At 39.7% G+C, this 16,591-nt stretch overlaps 1 non-coding gene and 1 pseudogene across 1 annotated transcript; both read left to right on the forward strand.

Annotated features, from left to right (window-relative positions):
• The first annotated feature begins 597 nt into the window (after nucleotides 1-597).
• On the forward strand, nucleotides 598-1,134 carry LOC148213156 (uncharacterized; annotated as a pseudogene).
• Nucleotides 1,135-14,262: 13,128 nt separating this feature from the next.
• Nucleotides 14,263-14,369, forward strand: LOC148213157 (small nucleolar RNA R71). Its single transcript, XR_015793064.1, has one exon. It is a non-coding gene; the product is annotated as a small nucleolar RNA R71 (small nucleolar RNA).
• Nucleotides 14,370-16,591: the final 2,222 nt, after the last annotated feature.

Genomic DNA, 16,591 nt, shown 5'->3' on the forward strand with positions numbered 1-16,591 from the left:
CTCAGGATTGAGAGCTTCGCCCTTCTCTTTCAAGCAAGGGGGAGTGTCATGTCCTCTTTCCTCCAAAAACACAATTCTCTTAACTTAAAAGAAAGAAAAGGCAAAGTAAAGATAAGCTGAGTGCTGGATTTTTATAAATTTTAATAGGTAGAAAATAACTAAGTAACAACGAAAACAAAACAAAGCTCAATAAAGGAATGTAAAGTGCTCGGGATTTAAAAACTAAAAGCAACTAATGAAAGCAACTCAAAAGTACTTAGAAAGCAACAAAGAAACACTAAGAATGACCAAGAGAAGGAAGCAAAGCTTGATGAATTTGGTGGAGAAGCTGCTGGAATTTATAGCTGTGCATAATTGGTTAGGTAGGTCCTAAAACGCTGGTGGATCACCCGTTTCCAACTTCTTTGACTGACTAAATCGTGCTCAAATTGATAGTGGAACACTTCTTCTACACGTATGCATCGGTTGGAACCACCACAACGCATTGGAAGACGAGTTTCATTAAGGGCAAAGTTGGAAGAAAACCAGGTTTTATACAGCCTACCAGGCGCCTGGCGCCTCCAATGAAACTAATATAGGTTTGTTTTTACTTTCAGCATGTCTACTTCTATTATTGCACTCCTAGCCGCGGAAAAACTTAACGACAAGAATTACAAACAACGGAAATTGAATCTAAACACTATACTCGTGATAGATGATCTTAGGTTCGTCTTGCAAGAGGATTGTCCTCAAGCTCCTACGCCTAACGCCACTGTGGCGGTGGGCAATGTCTATGATAGATGGATCAAGTTTAATGACAAGGCTAAGGTCTATATCTTGGCAAGCATATCTGATGTGCTTGCTAAGAAGCACGAGGACACGGTCACCGCTAAGGAGATCATAGACTCGCTGTAGAGCATGTTTGGACAACTGCCCTCACATGCTCGACATAAAGCCCTTAAGTTCATTTACAACTCCTGTATGAAGGAAGGCTTAAGAATGCGAGAACACGTTCTCAACCTATTGGTACACATCAATGTGGCAGAGTCGAATGGGGCCGTTATAGACGAGCAGACTCAGGTCAGCTTTATTCTGGAATCTCTTCTGAAGAGTTTCCTGCAATTCCGTAGCAATGCAGTTATGAATAAGCTGTAATACACTCTTACCACACTCTTAAATGAGCTACAGACTTACCAGTCTCTTATGAAAAATAAAGGACAGGAAGGGGAGGCAAACATTGCCACATCGGAAAAGTTCCACCGAGGTTCGACCTCTGGAGCCAAGTCTGTGCCATCTTCTTCTGGAAGTAAGACTTTCAAAAAGAAGAATGCCACTGGTAAGGGGCCTAGACCTGACCCCACTGCTGCCACTGCCAAGAAAGGCAAGGCCAAGGTTGCAGAGAAAGGAAAGTGTTTCCACTGCAACGTGGATGAACATTGGAAGCGCAACTGCCCGAAATACCTGGACGAAAAGAAGAAAGACAACGAAGGTGAATACGATTTACTTGTTTTGGAAACATGTTTAGTGGAGAACGATGACTCCGCCTGGATATTGGATTCAGGAGCTATTAATCACGTTTGTTCTTCGTTTCAAGGAATTAGTTCCTGGAGGCAGCTTGATGCCGAAGAGAGGACTCTCAAGGTCGGAACGGGAGAGGTCGTCTCAACTGTGGTGGTAGGAGAGCTCAAGTTGTTTTCAAACAAGAATATGTCTATATTATTGGATAATGTGTACATAGTTCCTAAAATGAAAAGGAACTTATTTTTAGTTTCTTATTTGTTAGAACATTTGCATTCCATTTCTTTTAATTTAAATGAAGCGTTCATTTCAAGAAATGATATCAATATTTGTTCTACTTTGCTTGAAAACAACTTGTATGTGCTAAGACGACCAACCATAACTAAAGCAGTTTTAAATATTGAGTTGTTTAAAAATGCTAAAACTCAAAATAAAAGGCAAAAAGTTGCTCACAAAGAAAATATCTATCTTTGGCACTTGAGATTAGGTCACATTAATCTACATAGGATTAGGAGGTTGGTTAAGAATGACATTGTAAGTGAGTTAGAAGACGATTCTTTACCATAATGTGAATCTTGTCTTAAAGGCAAGATGATTGAAAGACCTTTTACTGGAAAATGTTATAAAGTCAAAGAACCCTTAGGACTTATACATTCAGACCTTTCTGGTACGATGAATATTAAAGTTCGAGGAGGGTATGAATACTTCATCTCTTTTATAGATGATTATCTATACTTGATGCAACACAAGTTCGAAGCTCTTGAAGAGTTCAAGAAGTACAAGACCGAGTTCAAAATCAATTAGGTAAAACCATTAAACACTTTGATATGATCGAGATGGAGAATATATGGATTTGAGACTCTAGGACTATATAATAGAACATGGAATCACATCCCAACTCTCAGCCCTTGGTACACCACAACAAAACGGTGTATCAGAAAGGAGAAACAGAACCCTGTTGGACATGGTTCGATCAATTATGAGCTATGCTCAGTTGCCTAACTCATTTTGGGGTTACGCAGTGGAGACTGCGGTTTACATTTTGAACATATTTCCATCAAATAGTGTTTCTAAAACACCATTTGAGCTATGGAAGTGTCGTAAAGCTAATTTACGTCAGTTCCGCATTTGGGGATGCTTGGCACACGTGCTCATGACTAACCCAAAGAAACTAGAACCTCGTTCAAAAGTATGTCATTCGTAGGTTACCCTAAAGAGAAAAGACGTGGTTTTTTCGATCCACAAGAAAACAGAGTGTTTGTATCGACAAACGCTTTCTTAGAAGAAGACCACGTTCGAGATCATAAACTACGAAATAAGGTAGTGATAAACGAGATTTCTGAAGAGGCTACAAATACGTCAACAAGAGTTGTTGACGAAGCCAGCACATCACGTCAATCACATCCACCTCAAAAATTGGTGGTGCCTCGACGTAGTGGGAGGATTGTATCACAACCTGACCGCTATGTGGGTTTAATTGAAACCCAAGTTGTCATACCTGATGACGGCGTCGAGGATCCATTGACCTACAAATAGGCAATGGAAGATATCGACAATGACAAATGGGTCAAAGGCATGGACCTGGAAAAGGAGTCTGTGTACTTCACTTCCGTTTGGAAACTTGTAGACCAACCTGACGGGGTAAGAACCATAGGGTGCAAATGGATCTAGAAGAGAAAAAGAGACGCCGAAGGAAAGGTACAGACCTACAAGGCGAGGCTTGTGGCAAAAGGCTACACACAAAAGGAAGGGGTGGTGGACTATGAAAAAAAACCTTCTCCCCTATAGCTATGCTCAAGTCCATAAGAATACTTTTGTCTATTGCCACATATTATGACTATGAGATTTGGCAAATGGACGTCAAACTGCCTTTCTGAATGGCAATCTTGAAGAAAGTATTTATATGTTTGAACCCGAGGAATTCATAGCTCAAGGTTTGCAAGCTTAAACAGTCCATATACGGATTGAAACAAGCATCTCAATCTTGGAACATAAGGTTTGATATTGCGATCAAATCTTATGATTTTGACCAAAATGTTGATGAGCCTTATGTATACAGAAGATCGTCAACAACACTGTAGCCTTCTTAGTGTTGTTTGTTGATGATATCCTATTCATTGATAATGACATAGGATACCTCATGACTGGTGGTTATGTTGAACGCATGCACTAAGCATGGTAACAATTATATAGATGCAAGCGCACACCTGTCAGAGTAATATAAAATGGATGAAGTATCCAAGTATCGATCCTCAAGGACTTCTAAATAATTTCCAAACTCTAAAGTTTTAAAGAATAGTGAATGTTGAAATGAGTGATTTTTGTAAAATGGGAAGTGGTCACAAATAATGGTCTTGGATTTGGGATTTGGACTTATAATGATAAAATCTAGCCCGAATTACTTCAAGTTAGCCAAAAAAGAATCAAGGACATCCTAAGGACAATATGCATTTTACTTTAGAAACCAACGACTACGCTTCTCACTTGACTTATGTCTAAGCAAGTTCAAAGTCCTAAGACATTCCCTAATATGTCTATTATGAGAGATATCTTAGTTTTAGGATGGAAATAGTCGCAACCTCGGGTTAAGGTCCTATGTCTAGGCAACTTAAGCGGAACCCTTATGTCTAAGGCGCTCCTCTCCTCGGTTTAACCACTCAACAATGCAAATAAGCAACTTTTCAGTATTGACTTGTTCAAACGTACAGTGGTCTTCTCTAAATCCTAACTTTTTGGGAAAACATGTTGAGCCATGAATGGGAAGCAAAAACACTACTTCTTAGCAACCCTTATTAGAAATAAAAGGCTAACTATCCATAACCGGGCTAGAGACGGGAATTTAGAAAGACATATTGAAGAAAATACAGCAAGTAAAATGGTTGAATGTGGAATGCATGTGTGAAAAATAAAAGTTAACTAACGGAGAGTTTTTATCGGGATTGAGAGCTTCGCCGTTCTCTTTCAAGCAAGGGGGAGTGTCACGTGCTCTTTCCTCCAAAAACACAACTCTCTTAACTAAAAATAAAGTAAAGGCAAAGGGAAGATAAGCAAAGTGCTGGATTTTTATAAATTTGAATAAGTAGAAAATAACTAAGTACAAATGGAAACAAAACAAAGCTCAATAAAGGAATGTAAAGTTCTCGGGATTTAAAAATCAAAAGCAACTAATGAAAGCAACTCAAAAGTACTTAGAAAGCAACAAAGAAACACTAAAAATGATCAAGAGAAGGAAGCAAGGCTTGATGAATTTGGTGGAGAAGCTGTTGGAATTTATAGCTGTGCAGAATTGGTTAGGTAGGTCCTAAAACGATGGTGAATCACCCATTTCCAACTCTTTTGACTGACCAAATCGTGCTCAAACTGATAGTGGAACACTTCTTCTACACGTATGCATCGGTTGGAACCACCAAAACGCATGGGAAGACGCGTTTCATTAAGGGCAAAGTTGGAAGAAAAACTGTTTTCTGCAGCCCTTCCCAGGCGCCTGGCGCCTCCCATGTAGGTATTTCCAACTTTTTGCTTCTTTTGATTAATTTGCACTCCCAAATGGTCCTAAAATGTCATAAATACAATATAAGCCAACCACAAACCATAATATATGAATTTTGCATGAATTGGAACTCAAACGACCGAGAAAAATCCGAAACAAAGCTGAAACATAGTAAAAACAGCATCTAAAATCTTCTTTTTACGCATGTAAACAAGCGTAATCACACCCCCAAACTTAACTTCTTGCTTGTCCTCAAGCAAAACTTAGCAACTTTAATGAACTTTCTAACACATGGACAAGGAAAAGCAAAAACAACCGAGATGTTCAATCATAAATTGTCTCAAGGAAAAGATGTCAAAGCCTACCATTCTATTGCCTTCGTAAGCTTAGTCACTATAAACCAAGTTTGAAATGATAAAAATTTCCTCTTTCAAAATCCTTTTTCTTTTCAAAAACAGAAAACGTTTTCAAATACCCCTAAGGAATCTGCACACTCCCTCCTTACACTAAGACTTTTACATCTAAAAGACCGGCTACTAGCCCCTGAGGTTTCCTCACACTAACATCGGTTTCAACCACAGCTACTCGTAGAAAGACTTTGAAACTAACAGCTAGGTCATAAGACGACGACAATGAGAAACACGAAGTCACTTATCACCATCCTTACTGCTATTTTCAAAGTCAACACCCAACCTAAATCTAAATGGGTGTCTACAGTAGGACTCGGAAATCATAACTACATTTTCTTTAACTCTCATTGTTTTTACCATTCTTTTCTTTCTAACACAAGTCTTTTCCCCACTCTTATTTTCTCTGACAAAGACTCTTTTTTACTCTTTTGCAACTTTTGTCTTCTATTTTTTTTTTTTTTTTTCTTTCTTGGTTTTTAAGCTAAGTGCTTTTCAACACTTTATTTCTTTCCAACTGACTCTTTTTCAAAAGAAAATAGCATGATTTTTCAAATATAAATAACACTTTATCTTTCTGAAACAACGACTCATACAACGACTGTCCCCCCCAAACTTAAGAGAGACAGTGTCCTCACTGGGAAAAGACTTTTGCATCGGATGAAAAGGCTTAACTAACAGTAAAAAGGACAAGGACTTCCTATATAGGGCAAAGAAAAAGTTTAAAGTTTGTAAAGATCAAAAAGACATAAAAGAAAATGAGTTTATCACATAAACAAAGGAAATAGCTCAAAGCTTAATCAGGCATAGAACAGAAAACTCAACAATCTCTTATAATCATCATCGACATGAAATCACATGCACAGCACAGATGCTTCAAAATAGGCATGTGAAAAGCTAAACTAAGGCTAAGTGAAGGCATACTTTAAGTGATCAGAAGATAAACGATACTAATTAATACATGCTTCAACTGAGCTCGAAACATAATCAATACAAAAACATGCGTAGTAATGCTAGAATATGCAAACTACGTCATTAAACAAAAGAATAAAACACAAAAGATAGCAAAGAAGGAACCTCCCCTTCATGAAGTTGGAGGTTGGGGACTAGGATCAGTGTCGGTACTGGAAGATGGATGACCAAGGATAGCAGCTAGCGCTGGAGGCCATGAAGGTAAAACTGCAAAATCCAATGAAGCCCTCAAGTTATAGATATGTTGCACGACTTCTCGAACCTGATCTCGCAGCTGTTGGTTCTCCTCTCGAAGACGACGGATCTCCGATGTACGAGACATCCCAGTACCTTCCCTTCTTTGTAACGCATGGGCGATAATACGCCGAATATTCTTCTCTTTCACAATTGGGGCATCTCTCTTAATTTGATCCTCAGGGAGCTATACACCTTGTCGCAAGCATAAAGAAGTGACCAATCGTGGATGATAAAGCTTACCACGTGTTCGGTGGGCACACTCATGGATACTGGTATTGATCAATTCTCCATAATTCACATCTATGCCCTTTAGCATGGCATAAACCAGCAGTGCCCTATCCCGTGTGACATCCTCATCATGCTCCGTTGGCAGAATTCTGTTTTTGACTATGTATAACCATCCTGCAGCAGCTAGGGAAACATCCTCGGGTTTTAGTCGTACCTTGCCATGAGTAGTCAAATCCCAAGTGGCAGAGGGCTTCCCAAACATTCTAGCCTCAGCTCAAGCTGTTCCAGAGTCGGAGTCACTAAAATCTTATTGCCCACAGCATCTCTGATATTCTTAATGTTGAAGGTGTAGTTGATCTGAGTGGCATCAAACCGTATTTCCTTCCCGCGCACTATGGCTATATGTGACTGGGGATGGACAACAGCATAGAACTCTCTGACTAACTCCAAAGCCTCACATTGTATGGGCTGAATGAGTGGTCTCCATTCTTTGTCTCTAGCGGTCTCCCTTCAATCATCAGGCACATCTCCGAGAGTGAGATCGAATCCCAATTCTGTCATAATCTTACGGGATTTCATTAATGAAGTTCGAGTGGCTAAATTTGCCGCGTTCCATGTCGTCTCGACCTCCTTTCCCTCAGACAAGTCCAGTTCAATTGTATCAACTGGCCCAGGTGCCACTACCTTCTTCTTAGCTTCAGCTGCTTTAGCTTTCGCAGCTCTCGTTTTAGGTTCATTCATGGGCACTGTCGGCTTCTTAGCCTGAATTGCACGACGTTTTGAACTCTTTTTCTCCCGCCTCTTGTATTGGAACATTTCCCATATCGTCTGCGTGTCCTCAAGATCTTCTTCGCTGGTAGGTTCTTGAGTACTATTCTCCCCAACCTTGGATCTACCTGTATCACACCCAAGCAGGTTAACTGCATTAGAAGGAATAGTGTGAGCATCCCTTACCCCTAGTAGAGTGGCCATCGGTGTGACATACTCATCCGTTGCCAACGGAGTAGATCCATTTGTCCCAGTAGGCAACTCTTGGTGACTACAAAATGCTCCTTCTGTAGGTGTATCCAATGGGGAACGTTCCTGAGTATCTGTTCTCACCACTTCGTTGTCGGTATCTTCTGTTTCCGGCATATTTGAACAATGGCCTCGTGAAACCAGTAGAAAATCATCATTACCATCTTCCGGTGTAATAATCAATGGAAATGAATAAAACTGCTCCTCGTCCCTGTTCTCCATAGATGAATCCTTAGGCGTCAGACGCCTACTACTCCCATCTTCCTCAATTTCTGGGTCTGTCATCACCTCCTTGCCCTTCCTCTTTTGCCCTATCGAAACCCCGGGCTCTAGCCTATGGCTATGGCTCTTCTCTTGCTCTCCTCCATGCTCATCTCCTGCATCCATTGGCCTATTGGTTTGGGTTGGCATTCTAGGAGGCTCTAAGGGTTTTAGTTGTCCTATGTTGAAGGTACTCAATATGTTAGGGTTCAATTGTGGTGCTTGAGGTCCTCTTTCTAGGAATGGAAGTTGAGCTGGTGGGGGAACCCTAGGTGAAATCATCCCATAATTGGTTGGAGGTACCCAATGACCCATTCGATAATAAGGTGGAAGGCTAGGAAATAGAGTAGATGGGGTTGGCATTCCATAAGGATGAACACTAGCTGAAATTTGCATTTGGGACAAGGGAAAATGATAGGAAGGAACCGGGTTAAACATAAACGGTTGGTACATACCCGGATTGATCATTGGAGGAAGTTGTTGAGGATTTTCAGCCCTAAACTCACTGTTTTGAGGTATATTAAAGGTGGGTAGTTGCTGAAAATTAACATCACCATGTGGGCTCATTATAGGATGTTGTGTATGAGCTTGGGATGGAGGACATTCAAATGTTTGAAGCGGGTTTCCTCCCCTAAAAGCAGCTAGCCTAGAATCTGAAACCATGTGGTGTTGGAAATTCTCCAATGGTGGAAAAGGAATGCTTGTGGCATTTGGAGCTTGAGTAGAAGAGGTAGGAAGTGAAGTATGTTGAGAAGAAGAAGCCATAGATGTAAGCAAATGCTGGAAATTTCTTCTTCTTTTTGGTGGTGCTGAAAATCGAAAACAAGGGTGATGAAGGGAGTGAGTTTTTCCAAAAAAACAAGGGGAAGAAGAGAGTTGTGTGGGTTTTGGTGGAATTGTAAAGCTTAGGCAATGGGTCTATTTAAAGCTTTCCCCAAACTAAATCCTAAATGGAAAGGGATTGAGATTTATGTTCAACTAAGTTTCCTAAACCTAAAAGAAGAAAATAAGATTGAATTCCAAATAGGATTAGGGAAACAAAATTGAAGTATTTTGAGTTTAAGGAGAGATTTGAAACTTAAATCACAAAGGATTAATGTTTGACCTGAAATAAAACCCATAAAAGTTGAAAAATGAAACCCAAATCACGAAGGAAAACGAAATTCGAACTGCTGGAAAAACAGGGCAGGCGCCAGGCGCCTGCGTAAAAAAAAAAGTTTTTTCAACGGTTTTTTTTCTTCAATGTTTTCAAAAACATTCTCTTAATAAGAAAAACTTTTTATAATTGAACAAAAAGAATGTAAGATACAAAAACTTCCATCCTTTACTTTTGTTCTTTCAAAACAGATAAGAAGGAAAAACATTTTTCGCAAACATTTATTGACCTGAAAGTTGAATAGAGGTTTTTCCTCTATCCACTGGTTCTCCAAAATATGGCTTAAGTCTCTGCCCATTTACTTTAAAAATACTTCCCTTAGAGTCAACTAGATCCACTGCCCCATATGGGTAGACTTTAAAAACTTTAAAGGGACCAGACCATCTAGACTTAAGTTTCCCAGGAAAAAGTTTCAACCTAGAATTGAATAACAGAACCAGATCACCTTCTTGAAGATTGTTCGGCCGAAGACGCCTATCATGCCACTGTTTAGTTTTTTCCCAAACAACTTAGCATTCTCATAAGAAAAGTGTCTGTGTTCTTCTAATTCCAACAATTGTAACTTCCTCGCTTCACCTGCAGCCGACAAATCAAAATTTAATTTCTTAGTAGCTCAAAATGCTTTACATTCTAGCTCAAGAGGCAAATGACACGCTTTTCCAAAGACTAGCCTATAGGGGGACATGCCGAGGGGAGTCTTAAATGCTGTCCTATATGCCCAAAGTGAATCATCAAGCTTAAAAGACCAATCCCTACGGTTAAGATTTACAGTTTTTTCTAAAATGTTTTTTATCTCCCTATTAGATATTTCGGCTAACCCATTCGACTGAGGATGATATGTTGTTGCAACCCTATGACGCACATTGTATTTAGCCAGCAACTTTTGCATAGACCTATTCACAAAATGAGCCCCCCCATCACTTATCAGACAACGTGGGGTTCCATAACGCGTAAAAATGTGCTTTTGCAGAAAACGAATGACAACTTTAGAATCATTAGTAGCAGTTGCAATGGCTTCTATCCATTTCGAAACATAATCTACTGCTAACAATATATATAGCTTACCATTAGAAGATGGAAATGGACCCATAAAATCTATACCCCACACATCAAATGTTTCAATCTCTAGGATCGGGGTTTGAGGCATTTCGTGGCGTTTAGATATATTACCTGTCCGTTGGCATTTATCACAAACATGCGCAAACTTATGTGCATCTTTGAACAGAGTGGGCCAAAAGAACCCACTTTGCAAAACATTGGCTGCGGTTTTGTGTCCTGCAAAATGTCCTCCATATGGAGACATATGACAAGCGTCTAATATCGCCTCGTGCTCTTCTTCTGCGACACACCTGCGTAAGATATTGTCAGGTCCTAGCTTATATAAAAAAGGCTCATCCCAACGATAAAATCGAACGTCATTTAGAAATTTCTTTACCTGTTGCTTGTTGAGCTCATAAGGAACTATTCGACTAACCAAATAATTTGCTATATCGGCATACCACGGAACTGAATCAACTCGCAAGAGTTGCTCGTCAATAAACTGTTCACGTATAACAGTTTCATCATCACAGAGCGGGGATTCCAATCAAGACAGGTGATCAGCAACTTGGTTTTCAGTACCCTTCCTGTCCCTAACTTCAATATCAAACTCTTGAAGTAACAAAATCCACCGTATCAAACGTGGTTTAGCATCTTTTTTAGCAAATAAATATTTTAAAGCAGAATGGTCAGTAAAAACAATGACTTTTGTGCCTACCAAGTAAGACCTAAACTTATGAAAGGCGAACACAACTGCTAACAGTTCCTTTTCAGTAGTAGTGTAATTGAGTTGTGCACTGGTCAGAGTCTTACTAGCATAATACACAGGATGCAAGATCTTGTTTTTACGTTGTCCTAACACAGCTCCTATTGCATTATCACTGGCATCACACATGAGCTCAAAAGGTAAATCCCAATTAGGTTCGATAATTATAGGGGCTGAACTTAGAGCAACATTCAACATTTCAAATGATTTTAAACAGTCATCATAAAAAACAAATGGTCTATCATGTTCTAACAATTGACACAAGGGTTTAGAAATTTTAGCAAAGTCTTTTATAAAGCGGCGGTAAAATCCCCCATTCCTTAAAAAACTTCTAATCCCTTTGACATTTGTAGGAGGAGGTAGCTTTGAAATGATGTCTATCTTAGCGTGGTCTACCTCTATTCCTTGCTTTGAAATTTTATGACCCAAAACAATACCCTCTTCTACCATGAAATGACACTTCTCCCAATTTAGGACTAGGTTTGTTTTTTCACATCTCTCTAATACTCTCTCCAAATTAAATAAACATGCGTCAAAAGAATTCCCAAAAACAGAAAAGTCATCCATAAAAACTTCTAGAATATTTTCTACCATGTCAGAGAAGATGGCCATCATACACCTCTGAAAAGTCGCGGGTGCATTGCATAGTCCAAAGGGCATTCGCCTGAAAGCGAACGTACCATACAGACACGTAAATGTTGTCTTCTCCTGGTTTTCTGGAGCAATAGTAATTTGATTATAACCCGAATATCCATCTTAAAAACAATAGAAATCCTTACCTGCCAGACGGTCGAGCATCTGGTCAATAAATGGGAGAGGAAAATGGTCTTTCTTTGTTACCTTGTTGAGTTTGCGATAGTCAATGCAAACTCTCCACCCGCTCACAGTTCGGGTTGAGATGAGCTCATTCTCCTCGTTGGCCACCACGGTTATACCCCCTTTCTTTGGTACACACTGTACTGGGCTTACCCAGCTGCTGTCGGATATTGGGTATATAACACTGGCGTCAAGCCATTTAAGAATTTCTTTCCTTACAAACTCTTTCATCTTCGAGTTCAACCGCCTTTGACTCTCAACAGAGTTCTTAGCATCTTCTTCCAATAAAATTTTGTGCATGCAAAAGGTCGGGCTTATCCCTCGGATATCTGCTATCGTCCATCCAATGGCCTTTTTGTGTTTCTCCAAAATCTGCAATAAAGAATATTCATTAGTAGGTGATAAATTGGAGGCTATAATAACTGGTAAAGTGTCGTTATCCCCTAGATACGCATATTTCAAATGCGACGGCAATGGCTTCTGCTCCAACGTGGGTGGTTCCACTATGGACGGAACTAACAACTTGCATTCTTCTTTTTGTATTTTTTCAATAGGATTAGTCACATCCTATGGTCCTTCTGCCATCTTATCAAGCTCTTCTTCAATCTTTGTAACTAACAAGTCATAAAACTCATCAAACATAACAGGATTCAAGTTAGTTATAGCAGAGCATTCTTCAAAATCTCCTGGTAATTTCATGGCGTCTAGAACGTTAAATTTAACTTCTTCATTATTTACCCTCATTGTAATTTCTCTCTTCCTCACATTAAAAACTGTATCCCCAGTGGCTAGAATGGTCTTCCTAAAATAATGGGAACGTCTAAGTCTGCCTCGCAATCTAGAATGATAAAGTCTGCAGGGAAAATGAATTTGTCCACCTGGACTAAAACATCTTCTATCTTTCCCTCAGGTCTTATGATAGATCTATCTGCTAGTTGGAGGGTAACCGTAGTAGGTCTAGCTTCGCCTATGCCTAAGGATTTAAAAACTGATAATGGCATAAGATTAATGCTAGCGCCTAGATCACATAATGCCCTGCCTAAGTTTTTTCCTCCTATGGAACATGGAATGGTAAAATTGCCAGGATCATTACACTTCATGGGTAGCGGGCTGCCTACAGCTTCACTACTACATTTTGTCATGGCTACCAGTTCATGCTCTCCTATTTTTTTCTTCCTAGAAACTATATCTTTCAAAAACTTAGCATAATTTGGCATCTGTTCTAGAGCATCCACTAATGGTATATTTATATGCAATTGTTTAAAATATCTAAAAATTTTCTAAACTGGGAATCATTATTTTTCTTAACTAATCTTTGTGAAAACGGGGGAGTAGGGGTAAAAGAAGGCTGTACCTGTGGAGGAACACTCGGGGTGTCCTCATTACCTTTTCTAGTATTTTCTTTTTCTGGTGTTGTTGAATTTTCTAGTATCTTTACAGTTGGTTCAGTGGATGGAATCTGTACATCTGTTGTTGGCATTGTTGGTCCATCATATGCTAGTCCACTCCTAAGGGTGACAGCTTTGCACTGTTCTTTCCCTTCTCGTTTTGGTAATTCAGTATGGCCTGGAAAAGAACCTTGTGGTCTATTCTTCAATTCATTGGCGAGCTGTACCAATTGGGTCTCGAAATTCCTCATTGATGCCGCTTGGGATTGTATCACTGCGTCGGTTCGGGCCATGTACTCCTTCATCATATTCTCAAGATTTGAGCTGTTATTTTGAACTGGTGGAGTCTGTGTTCTCTTATTGTACTGCTGTTGCGGCGGCGGGATGAATTGCTGTGTAGGTGGAACATAGGGCTGCTTATTCTGCTGGCTCTGCCCTTGATTAAAACCGCTCGAACCTCCTTGACCTCCCCATGAGAAATTAGGGTGGTGCCTCCAACCTGGGTTGTAGGTGTTCGAATATGGGTTAGAGTTCCTATTGTTCCCATGTCGTACATAAAAAACAGAAGCAGTGTTATGTGGACAATTATCCTAAATATGGTTTTCACTGCAAAATGAACAAATGAGATCGTTGACTTGGCAAACGGGGCAGGAGTGCAAAAATCCGACTGCACAGGTTGTATCGGTGTAGCTAATGAATTTTTTATTCCCAATGTCATCTCTTTCAGCCTCTGGTTCATTGTAACCATCTCATTTTGCATCGAGGTCGCAATGTCCAGAGCCAAAACTCCAGCTGGATCTTGCTTCTTTGGTGCTGCCCTAGATCTTTGCGAACACCATAGTTCGTTGTGTGAAGCTAAGTCATTTAGGATGTCAACTATCTTGTTGAATGTCTTCTTTGTAAAGGCTCCGTTGGCAGCACTGTTTAGCATCATCTTAGTAGGATGATCTAAACCTCTAAAGAAATGTTCTATCTGGATGCATGCCGGCAAGCCATGGTTCGGACATTTCCTGATTAGTTCTTTAAATCTTTCCCACGCCTCGTGAACAGGTTCACGATCATACTATCTAAAGGAGATGATCTCCTCTCTGATATCAGCGTGGCGAGTAGGTGGGAAGAATTTTGTTAAGAACTTCTCCACTAACGACCCCCATGTGGTGATGGATCCCGGTGGAAATGCATTGAGCCATGGTCTAGTTTGGTCCTTCAAAGAAAATGGAAAAAGTGTTAGTCTCAGAGCATCGTCTGTTATACCAGGTAATCGAAATGCATTTGCAATTTGAATGAATGATTTCAGATGATCATGTGGATCCTCATGTTCCTGCCCTCCAAAATGTCCAATTGTCTGCAACATTTGGAACATCATTGGTTTAAGCTCAAAGTTTGCGTGGGCTGGAATAGGGTTGACTATCCCTGAATCAAAGTTCTGAAAAGCCGTGGCAGCATATTCTTGCATTGCCACGTCTCTGTTGTCCGCCATCTGAATATGGTTGAATTCATCATTTCTCGCATGATCCCTCATATTACCGTTAACAGCAGGTGGATCAACCGGATCACGAGGTGGAATATCTGCCATTGATGTGCTCGTACTCTCTACCTCACTTTCAGGACTGATTTCACCTTCTCTCTCTTTTTGCTTTTCTAGTTGTTTTCGAAGTCTTTGCTCTTTTCGAGTTTTTCGAAGGGTCCGCTGTATCTCAGGGTCAAGGGGTAGAAGAAAATATCTTGTGCACATGCACTTTAACTTACCCCTGTGAGATAAACGACCAAAAATATAGAACAAAAACGGTGGATGGAAATTACACCCAACAACAATTCACAAAAATAAAAACTAAAAGAATTTGAAAATAATTTTAAAATTAAACTCCCCAGCAACGGCGCCAAAAACTTGACTGGTGGTTATGCTGAACGCACGCACTAAGCGTGGTAACAATTATATAGATGCAAGCGCACACCTGTCAGAGTAATATAAAATGGATGGAGTATCCCAGTATCGATCCTCAAGGTCTTCTAAATAATTTCCAAACTCTAAAGTTTTAAAGAATAGTGAATGTTGAAATGAGTGATTCTTGTAAAATGGGAAGTGGTCACAAATAATGGTTTTGGATTTGGGATTTGGACTTATAATGATAAAACCTAGCCCGAATTACTTCAAGTTAGCCAACAAAGAATCAATGACATGCTAAGGACAATATGCATTTTACTTTAGAATCCAACGACTACGCTTCTCACTTGACTTATGTCTAAGCAAGTTCAAAGTCCTAAGACATTCCCTAATATGTCTATTATGAGAGATATCTTAGTTTTAGGATGGAAATAGTCGCAACCTCAGGTTAAGGTCCTATGTCTAGGCTACTTAAGCGGAACCCTTATGTCTAAGGCGCTCCTCTCCTCGGTTTAACCACTCAACAATGCAATAAGCAACCTTTTCAGTATTGACTTGTTAAGACGTACAGTGGTCTTCTCTAAATCCTAACTTTTTGGGAAAACATGTTGAGCCATGAATGGGAAGCAAAAACACTACTTCTTAGCAACCCTTATTAGAAATAAAAGGCTAACTATCCATAACCGGGCTAGAGACGGGAATTTAGAAAGACATATTGAAGAAAATACAGCAAGTAAAATGGTTGAATGTGGAATGCATGTGTGAAAAACAAAAGTTAACTAACGGAGAGTTTTTATCGGGATTGAGAGCTTCGCCCTTCTCTTTCAAGCAAGGGGGAGTGTCACGTGCTCTTTCCTCCAAAAACACAACTCTCTTAACTAAAAATAAAGTAAAGGCAAAGGGAAGATAAGCAAAGTGCTGGATTTTTATAAATTTGAATAAGTAGAAAATAACTAAGTACAAATGGAAACAAAACAAAGCTCAATAAAGGAATGTAAAGTTCTCGGGATTTAAAAATCAAAAGCAACTAATGAAAGCAACTCAAAAGTACTTAGAAAGCAACAAAGAAACACTAAAAATGATCAAGAGAAGGAAGCAAGGCTTGATGAATTTGGTGGAGAAGCTGCTGGAATTTATAGCTGTGCAGAATTGGTTAGGTAGGTCCTAAAACGATGGTGAATCACCCATTTCCAACTCTTTTGACTGACCAAATCGTGCTCAAACTGATAGTGGAACACTTCTTCTACACGTATGCATCGGTTGGAACCACCAAAACGCATGGGAAGACGCGTTTCATTAAGGGCAAAGTTGGAAGAAAAACTGTTTTCTACAGCCTTCCCAGGCGCCTGACGCCTCCCATATAGGTATTTCCGACTTTTTGTTTCTTTTGATTAATTTGCACTCCCAAATGGTCCTAAAATGTCATAAATACA

The sequence above is a fragment of the Momordica charantia genome (genome assembly GCF_013281855.1).
Source record: "Momordica charantia cultivar OHB3-1 chromosome 1 unlocalized genomic scaffold, Mcharantia_2.0 BLBB01000001.1, whole genome shotgun sequence".
NCBI classification, from domain to species: Eukaryota; Viridiplantae; Streptophyta; class Magnoliopsida; order Cucurbitales; family Cucurbitaceae; genus Momordica; species Momordica charantia.